Source organism: Falco peregrinus, chromosome 1 (assembly GCF_023634155.1).
Source record: "Falco peregrinus isolate bFalPer1 chromosome 1, bFalPer1.pri, whole genome shotgun sequence".
Classification (NCBI taxonomy): Eukaryota; Metazoa; Chordata; class Aves; order Falconiformes; family Falconidae; genus Falco; species Falco peregrinus.
This window is the reverse complement of record NC_073721.1, coordinates 129,548,123-129,570,380: the sequence shown is the minus strand read 5'-3', so window position 1 is coordinate 129,570,380 and position 22,258 is coordinate 129,548,123. Positions and strand designations below refer to the sequence as shown.

The following is a 22,258-nucleotide window of genomic DNA, read 5'->3' as shown; positions in this document are numbered from 1 at the left end:
CCCTTTGTTGTCTGTTTCATCCCATCAGAGAGGTGGTGTAGCAAGATAAAAGGGAGGTTTTCCTTTTTAATGAAAGAGAGCTTTTCTGGGCGTCCTTAGAAATCATAGAAACTTTAGCTCTGAGACTTGTGACAAAATTTGCAGGAGTTTGACAACTGTGTGCCATGGTGCGTTGGCTGAGGCAGCTGATAATTTTCCTATTCAGTTCTGTGTTGTGAGTGGTTGTCGTCTCCTTTGACTGACAAAACAAACCGTAAAGGAGATGGGACAGCAGAAGGCATTTTGTTGTTTATTCTTTTTCTTGTTAGGATGCAGGGATTGGTTTTCAGTCAACAGCTCGTCTACAGCATGAATTCACGACTGGCCCTCAGGGTCATTTGGCTGCCCATCAGGTTCCCTCTCGGGATTGAAGGAGAGAGCAAGAAAAAGCCTCTTCACTTGGCAGCGGATGGTGTGCAGGGACACAGGTTGGTTTTATGAGCCTAAGGCGTTATGATAATGTAATGATCTTTAAGAACTGAATCCTGAAAACAAACTAGCCTAGCCACCTTCCCTTTTCTTTAAGAAAGCCTTCAGAGTTCTTTCTCCTCAAATAACTACCTGCTTAAGGCCCTGTAAACGAGTGATTATCTTCATCTCCTCTCAGGCCTATGTTCAGCCCACCAGACTTGGTGTGTTAATATGTAATCCCCTTTTGCCTTTGCTCAGGTGGTCTTTGGGTTTTGTCAGTAGGCTTTTTCATTTGAACAAATTTACTCTTTTTTCCCTTTGGCACTTTTCCTGCTAACGTTTGATCTATATGTGAAATGAAATCTTGCTTGCTTCTGTACTCTCACACTCCCCAGAGTATAGGCCTGTGAGGCTCTCACAGTTATAAACAGCCCTCCAGCTTGAGCAGGCAGTGCTACGCTGTGTGAGGACAGAGCAAATACCTGCCAGAACCCCTTGCTGCTCACTACAATCAGGTCTTCACCTGTGGGAGCATGTGTATTTATAGCCTTGTCACAGAACATCATAATTAGACGTGCCCATAAGGCAGCCACAACCCATAGGGTTGTCACAGCTTGAGGACCCCATTATTAGTACTGTGTCATCAGAGGGTTAGGCTGCAATCAGGTAACCTATCTAATCCAGCAACACTTTGGGGAATTAAGCTGCGATTCCATTTTGGGGTGATTAGTTTTTCATCTGATGCTAATGCAGTGTTCTGTGTTGTTGCCCTGAAGACTAAAGTTGTCTTTTTTTTACTCCCAGAACAGGTACAGTTTCCACGTCATCAAAATTTAAGCTGCTCAGGAGGAAACACCGTTGCTTAGCCTCTGTAAACTGCTGGTGTTCAATTGCCATGAATGGTTTTGTCAGTGGGCTTGAATGAGACTACAGAGGTAACCAAAAAGATTTGTTTTATGGTCTTTGTACCTCCCCCAAAAAAATAAAAGGTTTAGAAAAAGAAAAGAAGTTCTCTTGGCGAACCTCTTCAGTTAAAAGAGCTAAACAACAATTTCTTGGCTGACATTTGTTTTAAGCCATTTAGAGGTGAAACTGTCAGCGGTTAAACTGAAATTCAGCCTCTTATCTCCTTCCCTTGAGCCACCCAAAGCCTCATAAATTTAAGTTAGAGGTAACGGGGAGGGATGCAGGACTATTGTGTTCATAGGAGTTGACTCAGGCTGAGTAAAATGTATTAATTAAATACCTGTTTAATTATGGAAATAGCAAGCTGATTACTTCTGGTTCAGTGTGTAATTTCAAAAATATGACTCTGATTTAAAAAGTTTTCACAGGAATACTTTCATTAAAAGCATAGGAAGAGAAAGGTAAGAGTTAATGGGTTTAGAAAAGAGTTAAATAAAAATGTTAACATTTTTCCTTTGTTTCTTCTCCCTGGTTATGTGAAGTCCTTTGCATAAGAAATCCTTTTCTTGACACTGTTTCATGGTATGAGCTGCTTGTGACTGGGGGTGGTGGTAGAGGGACAGTGGTTTTAATCAGTCCAGTTATTTGAAACAGAACTTGTTCCCTTTAGCAAAGAAAAAAAGAAAAAAGGGGGGAAAAAAGACTTTGCAGGAGACAGACAAAAGATGCGTTTTCTTGCTTGTTTGAAAATTAGCTATGGAGAGTTGCACACGTGGCACATGCTCTCAGTGACCACTCAGAGCTGACAAACCTTTCTGTGTGAGCTTTTTAATGACCTTACTGAGTACGCTTTTCTGACCATGGGCTTGGTTCCTAGAAATGGGGGGGTGGGGGGGGTGGGGTGGGGGGTTGCTACATGCTTATTAGGTCAGAGGCAAGAGGAAAGGTGATGAAGATGGGCAAGGGGAGGAAACAGCAGGGAGGGGTGAAAGCCAAAGCTAAGCTTCCAGTTCCCAGAAGAGCTATGAAAACCCATTTTTCTGAGTCTGAACTCACAAGCTTGAAGCAGTTGTCTTTACTCCTTGTTAGGTTGAATTTACATATTCAAATGAACTCATTCCCTGTGACCTACTTTGGCCAGCTTAAGCTGTAGGCCCGTACACAATGCGGAAAGAGGAGGAGTTTTTTGCAAACTATGAATTCCTGTATTGTTGCTGGGATCGGTCATGCGTATCTGTGATGCCTGGGATCGAATCTTTAGCTATAGCTAATAAACATTAGGCAGTACTCCAGGCAGGATTTGCCTTGCAGATGCTTGCAGTCCTGTTACCTCCTGGCCTATCCAACACTTCCATTGTATTGCTGCTTCTCTCTGTGTTCCCCAGGCTTCATGAAGTCAGTTATTCAGGTTTTGGGTGTCCAGCTCAGTCACCTGTGTGTCATCATGCCTTCTCTGCTATCAGACTTCTTCCTGAAATCCCACAGCCTCCTGTCTTTGATTACAGGCCTTGTTTGACCTGTTGGAAACTCTTTACAGTGGGATCCATATATCAGTCCATATATGGACAGTATGAAATTAGTGCATACCTTTCTGCTGCTTGACCCGTGACATCTAATGAGAGCCAACAGTGGAATACATGGGCATGAGTGGTCACTACTGGTGTGTCCTCATTGGGGGAGGAGTAGGAAAAAGTGAAAGGTAGGCTTTTTGCATAAAGGCTTGGAAAATTCAGAAGATGAGAGTTTGTGCTGAGCCATGCAGATGAGCAGAGGAGCTCTAATTAAAATACGGGCTCTGTGTTGTTCTCAGAATCTGGGCAACATTCCCCATCCGAGCTCTGCCAACATATCTCAGTCCTGGACTTCAGCACCCACTGCAGCTCGGCTCCATAAGACACCTGCGCAGCTTGGCCAGCGCATCTCAATCTTGATCTGTAACACCTCATGCTGTTCCAATTCTGGGCCCTTCTTGAGCAGAAAATGCCAGCTCTCAACTAAATTGTGCCAAATTGCTTAGTTTTGGCCATAGAACTCATTTTCACTTGTCACCTAACGGGATACGTAGAGACTTTCATCTAGCACTGTCAGCAACAGAGGAAAAAGAACATGTGAATACCCAGCCCCCTGCTAAGTCCCCTAATTATATAGTGATGTGTTAATAACAAACAGGCTTTCATGTCTTGGCAGTTGCAAAACACTCCTTGGTAGTGTGGTGCTTCAAAAGTAGAATCTCACTGGAAAGATGCAAGTTCCAGTTTAAATTACTTAATTAGTATCAGCATAGTCTGTACCCAGAATTAGAGTTTGGAAGAAATGCCTAGTATGAAGCTGTCAGATGCCAGTTGTTTGGATATTCTGCAGAATCCGAACCACCACATTAGAGAGATTTGCTGTTGCAGAAGTGAGTGCTTCTGTGCAGAGATCCTCTTTTCCATCCCGCCCTGTCTCATGATTATAAATCTGCCTTGCTCGTAGGCCTTACCATCTTCCATTTTTTTGAGAACTCGGTAGCGGGGGGTGGAATGGCTTCCATCTTGGCTGAGACACCAGTGCTGGAGCTGGGAACATCCAGATCCAAAATTATGCATTTCTTCCAATTTGAGCCAAATTGCTGGATTTTGCAGTGCTGATTGCTCACACCCTGTGTTGCTCAGCCTGGCTTCCAGCAGAATACACAGGAACTGGAGCAAGCGTTAACCACCTTGTGTGCTGGTGAACTCCCTCAGCAATTAGAGTTCGTGGCAGTGACTGCTTGAGCTCAGGAACAATCACTTTGGTTTTGGTTCAAATCAACAGAGGTGCAAGAACTAAAAATGTTGGGGGAAGAAGAAAGATTAGGAAAGTATCATCAGTAAGGGAGAAAACTGGTATGAAGATGTCTTGACTGCATTTCCATTCTAGCCCCTGTGAGACTCCAAGTACAGCTGCACCAACTGCAACACTTTCAGGTGCTGTGAGCTGGAGAACAGGCCAGCTAAACGCGTTTCTCTGTCAAGTTTGGCCCTGTAGACAGTCACCTGAGAGTTATTAGATGTATTACAGGTGGCATTGTATACTGTCCAGAAGAAAGGACGGGTATATATCTTATACAGGCAGTGCATATGGCCAGAGCAATCCTTTAAGTGCTTTCCTGTATTCTTAACTTCTTTGGCAAGATAGAAAATGAATGACAGATGCCCAATCTTATCTTTGGAAAGGAACTCTGAAAAGTTCTTTTTTTTAAGGAACTTACCAATGAGTATGCAAATTGGATGGATTTAGGGGACTAAAGAATAATTCTCGAAATTCTCTTTAGTCCCCTAAATCCATCCAATTTGCATACTCATTGGTAAGTGTTATGTGGATTGTATCTCATAATGGATACTTTGGATTCTGTATGATATAGGTTACAGTTTCTATTAACATAATTTCAGCATTAACAGCAGTGCCGGTGTCATTGGTAGTCAATGTGCCTTGAAATGTTTGGTGTCTTTCAAATCTGACCTCACTACTGTGATACAAAGGGTGTTGCTAAAACGTCATCACTACCTCATCATATACCTCAAACTAACAAACTGGCATAGTACAACCCCATCAGCAAAATTACATGTCGGAAGCGCGACATTTATTTCTGTTACCGTTCAAGAAAACTCCTAGAAGCTGCATCTCTGAGAAGCTTTTGATTTGCAGCCCTTTATGCTGTATTTGAAGCCCTTGCTGTGGCAGAAGGCTATGGAAGATTTAGGGAGGTCTGGAGAGACTAGAACAGAGGCCAATGGATTTGCTGTCCTTGAGGTCAGCCTGCTTGCAGCGCTGTACGCAGAGGCCTGAGGAGGGGCAGATTTCTAGCCTTAGGTCAGATTTCTGCCAGCGTGAGGGAGGGAAAAGGCATAATCTCTGGCTGAGCGCCACACAGTTTGACCAGCAAGAATACACTCTTGCTAGCATTGTTGTATGAAAATGGCTTTTTCCCCTCACCCTGTTTCTTATTCAGTGTGTGGCATGTGTGTCTGGTATAGCCACAGTCTGGACCCTGGGTGCAGGATGTGTCTTTGTGGGGAGCAGTTCCCTCCCGCCGGCTCACCTGCCATTTTGCCATTCCACTCATGCACGCAACTGTGGCAGAATTACGTTGGGTGGGGACAACATAAGGTGATGGTTACATCAACTACACGCTGATCCTCGTAGATCCTGCCTTACAGTGTGTCCCTGGGTGGGCCCTCACCACACAGTGCTTAATCAGAACAGCCCCGGGGCCACCTTTGCTCCACCCTCCTGAGGCCTGTCTCTTCCTTAGCATCTTCCAATAAGGCGAGCGCAGACTGTGCTACAACTCAAAGAACAGGAGTTCAAAGCTGTAGCGATCAGGTGTGCGGTTCTGCTTTCTCACGGATGGCTGATCTGCTGACTGATGGGATGTGCCTTTTGCAGTATTGTAAGCTAGGCATAATTTAACATGCTAACTGAAGCCTCGAATCAGATTTTGCAATACATTTGTGTATTGGTCTGCTGAGAGGCAGTTGTTTCAGAATGTCACTGGTGAGACTGCCAAAACTATTTGTGTATTTCATAGCTTGTGTTGTAAACTACTCACATACATCACCATGTCATGTGTTAACCAACACAACTCCTAAGTAGCAGTCCCTAGCAAAGCTGTGTCCTGTAGATTTTAGCCTTTGCTTTGACAAAGTTGTCCCTGGTATTTTCCTCCTGTGTGAATGACAGGAGGCATAAGACCTGGAGTGTTTGGTATAAAATGAAGCCAGTGATAGTAATTGTGGCTGCACATGGAACCAGATTTGTCTTGATTGGCAGAAGAGGTCTCTAACCTCTTCCACAAAGAGAAATGAGTAGAGAAGTAGAAACTTATTTAGAAAGAAATGGCCAAGAAAAGTGATGCACAGTCAGAACACTCAGAAGATATTTTATAAAACAAAGACGAGGTGCAGAAGGATGGTGGTGGTGAAACTGACTGTTTGGGGAAGGGTGTGAATGGGACTTCAAAGAAAATGTCTTATGCTCTGGAAACAAAACTGTAAAACACTGGAAATCATAGAAATGCAGAGCACAATCTGTCCTGTTATAAATATTATTTGAGGTCTGTTTTTACTTAAGTGAGTGTATAGATATTGCTGAGGCTCTGTGAGCATGAAATTCCTTTTTTGTTTGTAGTTTTGTGGCACCTGTACATCTTGTGAGGATGCATTGCCTCTGGGCTAGGCAATGTGTGTGACAAGGAGGGGCAGCTAATTGAAAGATTGAACTGAAAACCAGGTAGATTCCCAGGGAAATTGCTTTGTGGACGTATGGGTGACTAACCAGATCAGGCTCTAGAGACAATCAGGCTCCTTTAGAAAGTCTGCATATAATCTATGCCATCTTCATTCTGTGAGCTCAGAGATTATGCTTCATTAATGCTGCAGGATTGAATGCTTTCCTGCAGTATCTTCAGGCTAATTTGGGTGATTGCGTTGTTTTTCTCACTGCCTTAGAGCAAAGTGTGTCCCTCTTGCAGAGGTGGCTTTTCTGCCCATAGCACTGGTGGCCCACAATGCCAATTCCAGTACTCTGGAAGATGAGGTTCAGTAGGCAAATGGGCTAAAGAGAAGAGAGAAGGCACCAAAAGCCTCTCTGTGGTGGACATACTGAGAAAGACTCTTTCTCCTTAATCTTTACAAATGTATAGAAGAAAGCAAACTGATCTTTTTCTACCTCTGTTGCTTTCTGGATTTCAGAAGTGACTGCTGTGAAATTTCCCTTCTCAGCAGTGACCAAGACAGATCACCACGTCACTTTTTTCTTACCCTTTTTGCCTCTTACTGAAACATCACACATGCAGCAGATGACCTCAGCAGTGAGTGACCGCTCCATTTGCTATCTAGAGGAGGTCATTCATCCCTGAAGGAAACACTTAAACTTTTCAGTGACTTGCTCCTGAGACAGTCAGCTGCTAAACCCTCTTTGACAGAACACTCACTTTAGCCAAACACAGGCTTACAGGGACAATTTTGGTTGCCCATCAACCTCAAAAACTACATAGTATTAAAAATGTTCAGGGAAGAGCAATAAGGATGATTGTTGACCTGGAGTAGCTTCTGTGCAAGGGGAGGTTGAATAAACAGGAACCCTTCAGCCTTGAGCGGAGGTGCTCTAGAGCGGTGCCACAGAGGGCTGTGAATCCTCTGTGTCTTGACGGTGAGCGGTGAGTGGTGGCTTGCTCTGCCTTTCCCAGGCACCACGCTATTCCCTGCTGTCAGAGGTGAGATAATGGGCTCCGTGGGTCTGTCATCTGATGTGCCATGACTGTCTTATGTCCTGGTCTGAAGGGGAGAGGTGTTACTAAGCACGGCTTTTATTTGCACTGAAGTCCCGAGATGCCAAATAGGGAGGAGAGGTGTGTGGGGAAACTCTTCCCAAACAGAGCTCCCTTACAGGAAGGCAGCTGATAACTCTTTGGAGACTGCTACTGATTTAGCACTTAGCTGGCAGTTGAAGGTGAGAAAGACAGGTCTGGGCAGCTGCACGGGGCGCTCAGCCGGGAAAGGCACAGTTATGGACTAAGCACCTGATGACCAGACTTGGAGATTATCAAAGTAGATGAGCCTGACAGGCTGTGCTACCAGATGAGGAGCAGGAACCTGAGGACAGCTGGGTTTTCAGTGGCGGTGCACATTACTATCTCCGTCAAGTTCAGCTGGAGACACAGGTGTGGAGATGCTTCTCACTGTTAGGCTCTTGAGCTTTCAGCTGGGCACACATCCAGCCATCCGTCACTCCTTGGATCTTGTCCATGGGAAACCAATTGTGATCTGAGAGTTGCCGCTGCGGCAGAGATATCAAACAGACACCTGGCATTTAATACAAACTGAGGTAAATTCAGTCTGAAAATAGAACTGGGTTGTGCCTTGACTGCCAGGCAAGCGAGCCTGTGGTGGGGCTGCTGGCTGCTCCCTGAAGGCTGGGGTCATGGCCCTGTACAGCAGCTCCAAATAAAAGGCAGAACCAAATGTTTGGGTGTAACTGTAGAAAAATAGACGTGGGGCAGTTCAGAACCTCAGGTAAATTGAAAGCCAAGGCAGGGGCTTTTCTTTTTTCCACTGTGATTTGATCACGTGAGTAACAACTGACTGAGCTCCTCTGCTCTTTGTGGTATGATGGACAGATAATGTAGGGAGAGGCACAACTGGTTTTGTTTTCAACTCTGAAATCCATGAAGGGCTATGTTCTTTGTGAATTAATTAATTTGGAGAAAGTGGAGTTTAACTATTTGACAAAAGATTCATTTCCACCCACTTCCCAGCTGGCACTCTAGTGTGGCTTAACCGTGGACTGTCAGATTCTCATCAGCTTTCAATGTTTCAACTGAAATAAGAGCTTTTGCCTTGCGGGGCAGTGAGTAACAGTTGTGAGCCCCGTGCTGCTCACGGGTCACAGGTAAAGACCAAGGGAGAGGCAGGACTAGGTTCTGCCCTGCTTCACACAGGGCTGCTTGGTGCTGCATGTCCTGTTTGGCAGATGCTATGGACAGGAGCGAAACTTGAATCCCTCTGAGCAAGGATTTAGGTTCATTTCTCAGGCCAGCAGCAGCCTTCAGGAATTTTCCCCTTGACTTTTTTTGTAAAATGAGGAGGGAGATGCCACCCTTCACCCCAAGGGAAGGATTTCCCATTCAGATTATCCAGTATATCAGCAGTGCAGCAGGCCATGTTAATAGGATGTGCAGGAGTCAGTGTTTTACCCGATGACATTCTGCAGCCAGGTGCAGAGACGTCTTCAAGACAGAAGCTGCAGCAGATCATAATCACAAACTCATTAGTCTGCTAATAAGAGCTAGGGGAATAAATTTAAAATTAAATTCTAGTTTGCTGTAATAGCCTGCAGCAGAGACCTGCCTTCCTGAGGCTGGGAACTGACTGGACCCCAGCAAGGTGTGTGCTGCCTACCCACTGATAATAAGCCAGTTCTGAGACCGATAGGATGTGTGAAATCCAGATTCCTTCCAAAACTTTCAAGTATCTGCAAACCTTTAGTTAGCCCTACCAAAGAGACAACTGTTAGGGAGGAATTTACATCAACATGATGCACCTGGCTCACAGCAGGTCTTACCCCTCAGTGCACTAGTACAGTGATACTGAGTGGTGACGGTGTCATCTGCTGCCAGTAAATGTAGTGGCAGGAAAGCAGTGGCTTTTCTGTTCATGTCACCACTATCAACAGAGCAAAAATACCTCTAAATAGCACAGGAATGCTTAGCAGTTGTGATCTCATGAAAAGTTCAAACTGTATTTCAGGGACAGAAGGTCTTCTAAGAAGAAGGAGCTCAAGTCCCCAAGGAGCAGTTGTAAAATGCCACTGTTAGTGCACCCCAAATGCCTGTGGCTTATTTTGCTGAAATGGCATGCTGTGGCTTATATCTATCTGACAAGGAAAGGACACAAGTGTACACAGTTGGGACCCTGAGCAGCCTTGCAGATCATAAATACAGCAAGGCAACAGTAAAATGAGATCTTTATTCTGAGTAAAAGGAAATGCAGAAAAAGAGAGCATCAGCCAAACTGTATGCCCACTTTGGGTGCAGGTAGGAGGAATGTGTGGAAGTGAAGGACAGATTTACAATTGCGAATATTTGCTACTCTGTCAAGACTGAGGGGCACCAGAGAAGTCCCACTTACTGCCTACAGATACTTCAACAAATAAGATAGTGCAGCCCTCTGGAAAGACTGACCTGGGAGTTGCATGGCACCTCTGATGAGGTGTTTTTGAGAAGGGGAGAGTCAGAAGGACAAAGCAAGGAAAGGGACCTGTGTATCTCAGACAAAACTGACCTAAGCCTAGTTAATCTAGATCTGTTAATCTCTGCGGCTACCTAAAGCAGAAAATACCTTTTTAAGGTTCCTTTTGTTAACTCTGTGTGTTTTGTTTTTCATGTGTTTTCATGTCACCCTGGAGGGATAAACTGTAAACTTGAGTATCTGAAAAGCTGGTGCCGCAAGTGTCCTCATGTTACTGGGATTCACTTGGATGGAATAACAGCCAGTCTGTGCTCGGGAGGGGAGCTGTGGGCGGCAGTGGAAGAGGCAGTTTTGGAGACTATCCAGACCAAAGTGACTGAGTAGGTGGGGGCACTGGTGATGGTTCAGCCAGGAGAGCTGTCAGGACAGCATCACCATCACCCTCCTGAAGTTATTGCCATGGTAGTGCCACTCCGGCAGCTGGGATGATCACTGCTCTCCTAAATACAGCTGTGGGAGACAAAGTGAATATAGGACAGTCTTTGGGACTGTCACGGGTGGGCGTGGCAGCATGGCAGTATGTTTGGTGTCACAGTGCGTGACTGTATCTTCAGTGATAGAGGCAGGGGCATGTGGACCTTGCCCATGTCTCCTTTAGGCAATACGGACTTGACCTGTTCCTCAACCTAGAACACCAAAAGGGGAATTTACTTAAGAGTTTGGTATCTGTATGCCCTGAAGCTGATGCTTTAAATGTTACCACAGCCAGCAGTGGTGGAAGAACCACTGGCTCTTCCGAAACCTAAACCCTAAACCTCCTATCACTGGCACACAAAAGGCCACCTGGAACTACCACCAGGAGATCCTGTCAGTTAGATTGGTTTTTTGTGGATAAATCATGCACTTGGAAGCTGGCAGAATCTGTTGAGCAGATAAATTCTTGCTCATACAGCCTAGCAGTGGAGAGTTATATATTTCACTGAAACCACGAATACATACACTCACTGCAAGGTAAGACGAATGAGACTTGGAGGACAGTGAAATACTCAGACTCCTGGGGCTTGCTCAGGAGCACGTAGGAGGAGCGTAGCCTACCAGCCTGCCGTAGAGCATGGAACAGGCTCTCAGCCCCATTACACCCTCGCGTAAGCCAACCCCCTGTCATCACAAGACTGGCTTGCACTCACCCACATATAGCCTCCCACGCAGCACGCACCAGTGTTTTCACAACAGCAGGGAAGGAGGGAATATATCTTCCCAAGCCTGTAGAAAATCCCTTCGGTGCCAACCCAGCTGAGTTCAGGTGGTGTGCAAAACAAGGCTGGTGGCACAGGGGGTGGCTTGGCTGTGCTCGGAGTGCCACAGCACAGATCTGTAAGGATATATAGCATGTTGTAAGAGATGTGGTGTTTATTTTTGGTGTCAAAGATGAATGTGACAGGAAGGAATATGACAAAAAAGACATTTTTTAGTGGCAGGTGCTGGTGCATGAGCCAGGGTAGGGCCTGACAGCACATCTGGCCAGATGCTGTGAGTGCCCACACTGGGGAGAGCAGGGCTGGGACATGGTGCAGTGCTGCTGCTTCTTGCGCATAGGGACCTCTGGGCTTCTCATTTTCTTTTGTGCCAAGTGAAATGTTCTGGTCAATCAAAACGCCCTTTTATTTCATCTGTAATTTCTTTTGCTGACTTTATTCCAGCAGCCATAGTGTGGTGCTGAATGTCCTGTGGGTGTAGCCAGCTTTGGCTCTAATGCTGGCACCTCCTTTAGTCCCTTGCACTGAGGAAGGGCAGAACTGTTTCCACTTTTCAAGTGGTTTCATGGCAGCCAGAAAACCTTTCCTTTTTGGGAATGGTATTCCCTATGGAGGAAGGCTACCTTCAACACATCGCTGTCCTGACAGCATGGGAGCACTCAGCCAGGCCTGGCATCTCAGGCAGTATTTAATGTCCAGCCTCTTCTTTGTGTCTAATGAAGGGGCTGGAGTCCTTTCTGGATCTCCTGGGGATGGGACACCTTGTTTTCACCCACTTGGAAAGTAAAATGACAACTGTAGATGAGCTTTATTTATTCTGTCTATGCAGCATATCTGTATTCATGAAGCTCTTTTATTCATATCCTTGGCTCCCAGCACTAGGAGCAGTAACTTGTCCTTTAAAATGATAATAATCCCAAGCAAACCAAGCAAACTCCCTACAGAGACAAAACTTGTCATTGCTTTGCCTTTGGTTTTGCAAAAGATCTCTTGTATTTCTTCTCCTAAAGTGTGTTAGGCTGCTGTGCCGGTGGGTTGAGGGGTAAGGTCCCAGGGTGGGCTGGGCTGCGGTGTGGGCACTGAGACGCTGGAGCAGGGCCCAGGGGCAGTGTCAGGCAGGGTCCAGCCTCTGAGAGAGGCTTTATAAATTCTCTGCGATGATGGTGCCAGAGCAGACTGGTGAGTTATTCTGGCTGCTCGGCACACTGAGAGTTGCAGTTCAGACCTTAGGTGATGAGCAGGGACCAGTGTCCAAGAGAGGGATAATTGCTTTACTCCGTGCTCCTCTGGTGGATGCCAAACTCAGGCCCCCAGCAAAGCCTCCGTGAACAGAGCTTGTCTTTATCTGAAGTTCCCAGCAACTGATAGAAAGTGTAGGCGGGCAGAGATTTCTGCCTCTGCTTGCCAAAATGCTGCTGGCCTTGGCCACAGTGGGTAGAAGTTACTGCTACTTTGGGTGCTGCCGGGATCAGCCCGTGTGGAGCGCCAGCTCGGCACGCTGGGCGATGCGTGCCTGGCAGAGGCTGGGACCCGGGGGCGGACAGGGCAGCACCCCGAGAGCCACGCGGGCGTGTGGGCTGCGGTGCTGGCGGTGCTGGCGGCGGCGCTGGCGGTGGCGGAGCGGGCGGGCTGGGACGGCGCCCCGCGGGAGGGGGCGCTGCGGCCCCGCACTGCGCAGCCCGGCCCCGCCGGGGAGCCCGCAGCCGTGCGCCGCGCCGGGCAGGAAACCTGCAGCGGGGATTCAGCCCCGCGCGGAGAGGGGTCGTTCCTTTGGAGGGGGAAAACCAGCGCTGGCAACTTTACGTGAAAGAGCCCGAGGAGGGGAGGGAACAGATCGTCACTATCCCCTTGTGAGAAACCAGGAGCCTGCACATTTGCAGGTCACATTTAGTGTGGAGGCCTCTTTGCTTGAAGGATGTTTTCGGCGGATTGATGTGCTTTCAAGTTCGGCTACTGCTCACCAGAAAGGATGGTGGGTTTTGTTTAATGCAGTCTGATATTTTTTTTCCCCCCTTCTTCTGTTTTGGTTGTGCCTGCAAAATACCTGGTCCTGAAGGTTGTCAGTAGGAAGGGATGTTAGAAATGGTCCAAATCTACATCAGAAAAGGTGTATCATGTCACAGGCATTTGTTCTCTTCCCATTTCCATGGAAACGTGCTAGCATGGTTTCTGTGGTGTCAGGCAGAGCGGCCTGGCCGGATCTAGTGAACTTTCTCCCAGAGGAGCTGCTAGCAACAGCACACAGAAGTGTGGCTTGGTCTTGTCGGGTTTAGAGGTAATGTGGTTCTTTAGAATAACAACACTTGATATATTGCATCAGAAACAATGGCTGGGACAAACATTTGACTCCCAAGTTCCCCCTTCCCATCCTAGCCTTCCACATCCCATTGCCCCGTCCAGTCCTGCTGAGAAAATGGTGTACACCACAGGCTACAGTTTTTAATTTCCTGGGGAGTGGAAGGGTGGAGAGCACATCTTATGGCGACTGGCAGGCCTTTTTGTTCTGCGTCAGGCCTTTTATTAACCCCCTGCTAGATCATTCACTCTCTCTTCTTAGCTGCCCCTGCTGTGTTAGTGATGAGAGTGTTTGAAACAGCAGGTCTGCCTTGGGAGATTATGGGGATCCTGTGGACAGGGAGCAGTGGGTTGGTCGGTGTGTGCACACAGATTGCTAGCTGCAGCTTTGCCTCCATCTGCCCTCCCTGCTAGCCTAGATACCTTTTATTATCCCCGCAGCGACAGCAGTTGCATGCCTGATCCCCCTGCAGGCCCCCCGTATCTCCCCGTTGGCGGGTTTGATGTCCCACCTGTGAAGGCGGTGGCTGGTGGGAGGCAGCGTGCTGCAGGGTAGCAGGAAGGTTAAGGCAAGAGCATCATCCGCTATCCTGCACTCCCTGCCATCTTTCAGCTTCACCTAGTCTCTGCTATTTATCATACATCTTGGGCAAAAGCAAGTGTTTTCACTCAGTAATCTTGTCCATTTCCCCTTCTGGGTTTAGGGCCTGGGTTCTGTAAAACGTTTGTCCCAGATGTGGCACTGAAGAATTTATGGGAGCATTCTAGATCTCTCTGGGCAGTTGTTTCCTTTTTCTTTTGGATCAGACTGTTGTTGGTTGATTATTCAAACAGATTAATTTGGGATGCACACACAAGTTCTAATTAGCTGCAATTATTCACTTATTTCCTCCCTGCTTCCCTCCCACATCGCTAGAAATTAAAAAATATCACCCTAACACAGTGTGCCCTGCAATAATTATCCCCCGGGCCAATCCTGAACCTCTCAATCTACGATCAATACCTTCATCTGTCAGCCACGATTAATTAAACAGAATCCTACTTTCAGGGCTTTGATTCATATCACCCCAGAACAGCTTACTGGGTATTATAATCCAGACGTGATTCAAATAGTGTCCTCAAGTGAAAGGGAGGGACTGGCTTATACATCAACCCCCAACTTCATTAAAAAGCCAAGCGATAGAGGGACTCCTGTTGTAAGGCAAGTGGGACTGTGTTCTTCTCCAGAGCCTGGCTGCTTCGTGGGGGGAAATAATGCTGCTGAAATCAAAGAGGAGAGCAAACTATTACTCTGTGTGAGGAAGGGAAGAAGCAGAGTTAGGCTCACTGTGATCATTTTGTTGTCTGCACTGTCTGCATGGGTGTGTTTTGTTCTACGCAGGCTTCTTTTTTTGGCCAGTCATTGCAATTTTGGAATGCGATATGGTTCTGAACAGGAATTCAATATCCAAAGGCTTTCCTGAGCTTCCTGCCTCTGGTCTGTGGTGGTCCAAGTCAGAACTCCAGAGCTGCTATAACAAAGCTCTTAAAAACAATAAAATTGTTTTGCTTGAGATTCTTCTGATGCTTTTAATGACCCTCTGTTCTACATGTGGGGTGGTAAAAGCAAAGACGGAGGTTAGGCCAAGCCAGGCATCGGCAAAGCAGGGACTGGATCCAAGATTCATGGCTCTGTCTCCTCTTCACTGGCTTCCTCAAACAGGAAAGGAGGTCAGATCTAAAAGAAGTGTCTTGAATCTGTTCCATGTCTTAAACCTGAGAGCCCATACCCTTTTTGCTGATGGCTGGCCATGTGTCTTAGTCGGACAGCATCCTCTCCTAGGATTTCTGCCTTCATATTCCTTTTTAACTCTGATTCAGAGTCAGGCTCTCTCTTTCCTGGATGCTTGTTCCTGCACCTTCACCCTCAGGACTTCAAAAGCCTCAGATCCAGCGCCTAGAAGTCTGAGGGCAGCTGCTGTTATCTGCAAAGGGCAGGCTGCTCAGCAAATCTTTGGGTGATAAGAGACAATGATTTCCAACTTCAAGCCACCTGGAATAAAGTGGAGCTGATGATGTTGCAGAGAGTCTTGACCCCAGGACTGCAAACACAGATCTAACTATGCTTGAGCTCTCCAGCAGTCCACAGTGTTCAGTTTCATCAGTGCAACTGTCTGGGGTTTCCAGGACATCATTCAAATTATAGATGTGTTTTGTTTTCTACCCTTGTAGAACAAATGACTTTAGAGCCATAATCAACAGGGAATAGGCAAGCTGTGTAGGTCAGCTCAGGATTTGTGCTGTGTGTGTTAGAGGAGAGCACAGTGTTTGTACAGCACAAGCAAGAGCTTGTTCCTGGTGCTGGAAATGTTACACTTGGACTTCCTGGCAAAATTTACACCTCAGTGGTACATAACGGAGGGAGGAAGCAGCAGGTACGTAAAACCTTCCACTCCGCCCGTGTCCGTATTCGGCAGGGGCTGGAGCCCAGAACCGCAGCAGCGTTGCCTGGGAGAGCTGCAGAGCTGACCGCAGCCTGGAGAGGCATGCTCCGCAGAGCTGCTTGAATGTGAAAGTTCATTCCAGTTCAGTGAGGCAAGTGGTGCTTTCATGCTTGCTGTCCACACAGGGTTCTACTATTTGAGCTGTACCAGCATGCCTGTTTGCATCCAGAAATGATTAAGGCTGGAACATTTGCTGGGTAGATGTTGTAAGTTTGATGGGACATTCAGTTAGGGAAGAGAAATGGCAGTGCACAGTGTGCTCTATCTGAGGTCACTGAGTCTGCCTCGCTGACAGAGCTCACTGAGAATTTCATAGTGGCTTTGCAGGGAGGAAAAAACAAGATGTGAAACTTGCAAAATAAATAATTCATTTGGATTTTGCTGCCTGGCTGTTTCCAAAACCCCAATCTTGCCTTTTGCTGAGGATCAGAATGATACCCAGGCTGTTACTTTATTTGCACTTTAAGCTTCAGCTTGTAAACAGCAAAATCTCTGCGATCAGAATGATTGTAGGTACATGCAAGCCAAAAAATGCCAATTTCTCTGCTACCCACCTAAGAAAATTGAGTGGTGGGGTTTGTAATAGAGCAATAAAACACAGTGCCTTTGTGGGTGAAAACTGTTAGCCTTCATTGCAAGACAGAGGAACAAAGGCCGCTTTGCTTTCATCAGCCATTTGAGAAGTACAGACCCCCCACCACACTCACGGGGTGAAAGGCTCTGCTGGTGAGTCTTTATTGCCAGTAGAAAATGAAAATTATACACAAAATACAGACGAGAAAATTCGTATCTCTGCATTTGAGTGCTGTGCGGGGTATGACATCACTGTTAGCCAATCAGCAAGCTCCCTTTGTGTCTGGCTTTCTAATAAAAGCCACTTCATCAGAGTAATTTGCAATAATAATTTATTCACCTTCTAGGAATGACACCACCTGACTCTCTTAACAGCCAGAGAGAGTGAGCGTGCAAAGGTCTCAAGCCCCAGGCACTGTAGCTGTGCCCTGAATGAGTGTGTCTGCAACACTGACTTGATAAGAGTTTTGTTCAAGTTGCAGATAATGTGAGTGATCACTTGTGTTACTTAATTACCCTGTGGTTGAGCACCCTAAAGGTGCTCAGTGCTGTAGGCACCCAGAGCAGAAGATGGTCCCTGAACAGCAGGAAAACAGGCTCTGGCAGGAAGTGTGGCACTGGGGCCGCATAACTGGGCTCAGCAAACCTGGGCAGGGTGTGATGGGTTTCCCTTGCTCTGCAGGGGTGTGCGGGGACAAGGTGCTGCTTTGGATGGAAACTGGGAAGAATTTGGCCTTTTTGAATTTGATTTTTGCCCGAATGAGGGTCGGGGAACCCTGCACTGGAGGCGTAGAGAGACTGAGGCACTGCAGTGTTGTGTGCTGTTCAGTTGCCTGGTGCTATGCAGGGAAGGATCTGAACACCAGGAATGTCACGGGTATGGCCTCTGGCAATTGTGTCACTCAGCTCAGAGAAACCTTCCTTCCAGGCTGTGATACTGCAAAGCTTTTCTGAGATACCAACCACTGCATCCCATCTTATGTGCAAGGAGTAATAGCTCTGGGAGCCAGCACAGAGATGCTGAGGAGTGAGGACAGACCACACTAAAAAGGGAAGCAGAGTCTGTAGGATCTCTCTCTGAATCACAATAAAATGTTGCTTAGAGCCTCTTGTTCACTGAAAGTATTTGTGCTGAACGTCTGTGCTGCAGTCTCAAAGGCAGCTTGAGACATGGGGCCTGCTTGTCCTGCATCTCCCTAGGAGGAGCTTCACTGTGCCAGCATGTTGTGTGGGAGGCTCTTGCAAAGCTCTCTCAGCCAGAGCTGGGCTGTGTCACTGCTTGTGAAGAGCATACAGGTTGTACGTTTTGCAGGTGTAAATTCCCCTGATCAGGCTCTGCACAATGCTGGATTTGGAAGCAGAGCACAGAGGCACTGAACAGAGACCAAAACATGCAGACAACCAAAATGAGAGATCACTTTCAGCCTGAATAATTTGTTTCTTTTATGGTGAAAGAAAGCAGCAGAACTGGGAACAGCAAGCAGATGTCTTGAGTCAGCCCAAGGAAACTCCAGACAGACACGCCAATACCACACAGCACACTGGAACAGGTAATGGAGATCTCAGTTGGAAATGCAGTTAGGTTAAAAAAAAGCACAACAGTTGTTAGGTGGCAGAGTGAAGGGGGTATTCCCATAGTGTGCAGGCAGCAGCCCTCCTCTCTAGCTGAGGCATTGCTGCCTCAGGGTCACAGCCTTTGGAGATTTTGAAATTAAAAACCCCCAATCCAAATAATTCAACCAGTGGAGTTAATTTGCTCTGTAAATCCTTCTGCAAGTGCATTCAAGTAGGCTTTCTGTCAGGGGTTTCTCCAGGAGTTTACCCTCGCCCCGTGTGCCGCATTGATCCTGGAGAGCAGGACAGCTCCACATGATGAATAACCCACCTCTCAGCTGTTCCTTGATGAAGTGTTTAGCCAGCAGTCCATACTGCGCTGATGGGGTCTGTTACAATTCAGCTTGGAGGAGCTGCGTGAGGAGGTACAACCTTGTCGGCTTCTTGGAAGGCTACCAAGGAGCAGATCCTGTGCTGTATGGCTGTTGGAACTGTGGAGAGTACGAGGAACAACAAGCAATGTAAATAGGGATTAAGGGGGAATATATGTATTCCCCTGGGGTTCCCAAGTAAATCTGTAGATATGCTCTACTTGGATGTGTTATCCTCTGTGTGATAGCAAGGCTGAGGGCCCCTAAATGTCTTCAGTAAGAGTGGGAGATCTCTGGCCCCTTTCTGAATCCAGGCTTTCCAGATTTGCCATCCTAGTCCCTCACTGGCGATGAGATTTTGCCTCAGGTGTTTCCAGGACCATCTGTAGCAGTCAGGAGACTCTGGCTGCAGCCCACCCATGGGTACAGCAGGCTGACAAGGAAGCGTATCCCTCTTGGTGTGCTGTGAGAGACCCTCACACCAGCCCAGATCAGCATGGTGGCAAGCAGTCATGCTGATTTGGTGACTACAGGGACTGCTGAACACTGGAGGTGCCCTTCCAACTGCAAGGCAGACCCTAGCCCATACTCCCATACTATAAAGCAGCACTGGGGGCTTTGGGAAGTGTTTTACTGTTTGGATTTCACCCATTTATTTGGTTGGTTTGCACTCATCCTGTCTAAAACAGTGATCCAGGCTGGAGAAGCAAAGCAGAGGTAAATGGGGGAAAGGAGGGCTGTGGTATTGCACCCAGCTTGTGTCTGTAGGACCTTTTTAAGTGTTGTTTATTGATTTACTTTGAAACTACATCCTTGGGCTCAAATGAGTACAATCAAAGGTGACAGAACTCCAGAGCATGAGAGTTTATAACATATTTTCTAAGAATTGCTTGTCATATCTGAAGGGAAAATGGAAGGGTAACATAAACACACATAAAGCTTGGGGATAATGGCTATTACTGTGCAGAGACAGTGCTCTCAGAGTCTGGAGTGATCTGATGAAGTCTTGTAACAGAAATTTGGACAAAACTGTACTTTGCAGACTCGATTCTCTTTGTAAATTAAGTTGTGTAAAAAAATCTCTGAATTGCTGGATAGGTAAGCAGACAGTCTGGAGAGACCAGGCCAACTTGTTCTGACTGTAATTCTGCATTTCTTGGAGCCTGGCTTTCAGATATCCTCTGCTACTCACCCACTGGAACTAGCTCACTTAACTTTGTCTATGGGTTTTGTGCCAAAAAGAGATGTTAATGCTGCTCACCCTGTACCTGTCAGTCAGCAAGGGACACTTTCTGAGAAGTTTGCATTTACTGACTTGCAAGGCTTGGGGGGAGACCATCACTTTTGGCATGGTTCATTTATGAATCAAGACTGTGTAATATCTTGCTTCCATCAGGGTTTGTGTACCTTGAACCTAAAAGCTGTTTGCCTTTGTCATGCACACGCAGACAGAAACAGAATAATGTCTAGACCAGTTACTTAAGGAGTAAGTGTCTCACACTCTTCTCCATTGACCTGGCCAGGCATTTCCAGATTGTCAAATGTACGACTCATTATTATCCTCAGATTAGGCAGCAGCAAAGTTGCTTAAACCTGATTTAAGAGCCAGAATAGGTCCTCTTAATACAGCCCTTTTGTTCTTGTGACTGTTGTCCCACTGGTCCCTTTCCAACCCCCCTTTCCCATCACTACCTGGGGCCTGCTGGACTTGCAAAGAGCCTCTCTGTGGCTAGAAATGGATCCTCTTTTTTTCGGAATCTTTTTGTTGTCTTGAGCTTTCTGGGTGACTGCTTAACACCTGTGAAACCCCCACATCCCCTGTAAATTGCCTGAATCCCTTCCTGATAAATGAGAGGCCATTGCCAGTGACAAGTTAACGTGGACATTCTCTGCATGCTGCCTTAGGCTTTCCAGCCAGTGCTCTCAGGTAAATAGGCAATTTCAAAATGCAGCATCTGGCCAGCTGGCTGTGTAATCTAGGGTCAATTGTGACTTTCAGGATCCCACTGCTCCTGCCTGTGCACATCACAAACATGAGCTCTGTCTCTTCCAGCACCTGGGTAGCAGCTGACTAATGTTGGGTAGGTTCAGTTTCCCAGCACAACTCTCGGCCAGCTACAGCTGTGTTGTTGTCTTTTGCAGTCTACAGCTACCAACAAGGTGTTTTGCCCTCTCTTTGGGTTTGGTGGTGACCTTATAGCTGTCTCTGGAGGGGCTTTACTGCCCCTTCTTGCAAGATAGCTGCCAAACACTCAAATGAGAAGACAGCCCCTAACTGCTGGAAGATATCTCTTGTCCGTGGGGAAACCCTTCAGGTGAAGTCTCTGCTGCCGCAAGAGCCAGGTGTTGGCCTGCACTTGCAGGCAGCTCCAGGGAAACCGAGGCAGAGAATCACCTTCGGAGAACTGGAACCCAGCAGCTTCCTGAGCCCTTTCTAGTTTTCTTATCAGTAGCTGGTATGACACATGTGCCCCCAAGGAACAGATCAGCTGGTGGAGGTATGTTTTTTCTCCTCTGCTTGCAGAGGAGACAGGATTGCCCCCACAGTGATGTATCTAAGGCTGTGCCTGTCCTGCTTGACAGTCTTCAAGTACTGCCAGCTACTTCACCTGCTCCATCCTCAGCCATTCGCCCAGCCCTTCTCTTTCCCTCCTCTGCATTCCCTCTCTGGCTGACCTTATTTACAAATTTTGCATATATAATCTCCTGGTGATGACTCACAGAGCAATCGTTTTCCTCCTAGCCTGTCCGGCACTGTTCAAATTAATTTGCAGTCTGTCTTTCTGCCAGCACTTTGTGGACACCCACCTACTGACTTCAGCTCAGCACAATCAAAGTGGAGTTTTAAATCTTCTTGTGGTTGTTCTTCCCTGCTACCTTTCTGGATGTCTGTTTCTTACTATCTGTTCAACCCTTTGGTCCTCCTTGACTTTACCTCTCTCTAAATGCCCGTATCTGGGACCTGCTGAAAACTAGCTGGTTCTTCCTGCAGAATATCTCTAAGATCCAACTCTTCCTCCCCATGTACCCAGCTGAAATCCCCTTGGGATGCCCAGGGTTTCTGTGCAATCAGATTTCTGCCACACTTATCAGTTCTGCACAGAGTACCACATGCCTTTGTCATCGGGATTTTCACTGGGAGCCTCTGTGCAATGGTAAAGGGTCCTGCAGAGTGTGTCTCACCACTCCTGCAATTGTCTCCCTCATGTAAGCTGTAAAGTGTGTGTGTCTTCTACACACAGCTTATTCTTCTGGCCCTGCCTCATCTAACCATCTCATAAAAACTTTCCACTACAGAGATACTAAGTCCTGTCTGTCTGCCAGCCATGCCAGTTCTAACACGCCACTGCATGATTCTCCCACGTTACTCCCTCTGCAGTGGAGGAGCAACCTGTAAACACTAACAAAGCATTTTCTCGCTCTTCCAGGTCCCTCATAAAAGCCACTGTGCTATACTGCCTCCCAACAGCCATGTACTTGAAGCCTGAAACTGCTACCCAGCATCTGCCTTTATGCCTGTTAGTACTCCTTCACCTGCGTACGGTGTCTTTGTGGGCTCTAAGCATGTCCTTGGGATGTAGTACACTTCTGAGCGTGGGACTGTCCCTCTGTAGCGTTCTTGCAGCATGCTCAGCAAGATGAGACCATTATACAGCCTA

The 22,258-nt window shown here is 46.9% G+C and overlaps 1 long non-coding RNA gene across 1 annotated transcript in view; it reads left to right on the top strand.

Moving 5' to 3' along the window:
• Positions 1 to 312: 312 nt before the first annotated feature.
• LOC114010832 (uncharacterized) overlaps positions 313 to 22,258 on the top strand; it is a 75,649-nt gene continuing 53,703 nt past the window's right edge. Inside the window, exons 1-2 of the long non-coding RNA XR_003552505.2 lie at positions 313 to 467; positions 1,255 to 1,385. This is a non-coding gene — a long non-coding RNA (uncharacterized LOC114010832). The remainder of the gene's footprint in view (positions 468 to 1,254; positions 1,386 to 22,258) is intronic.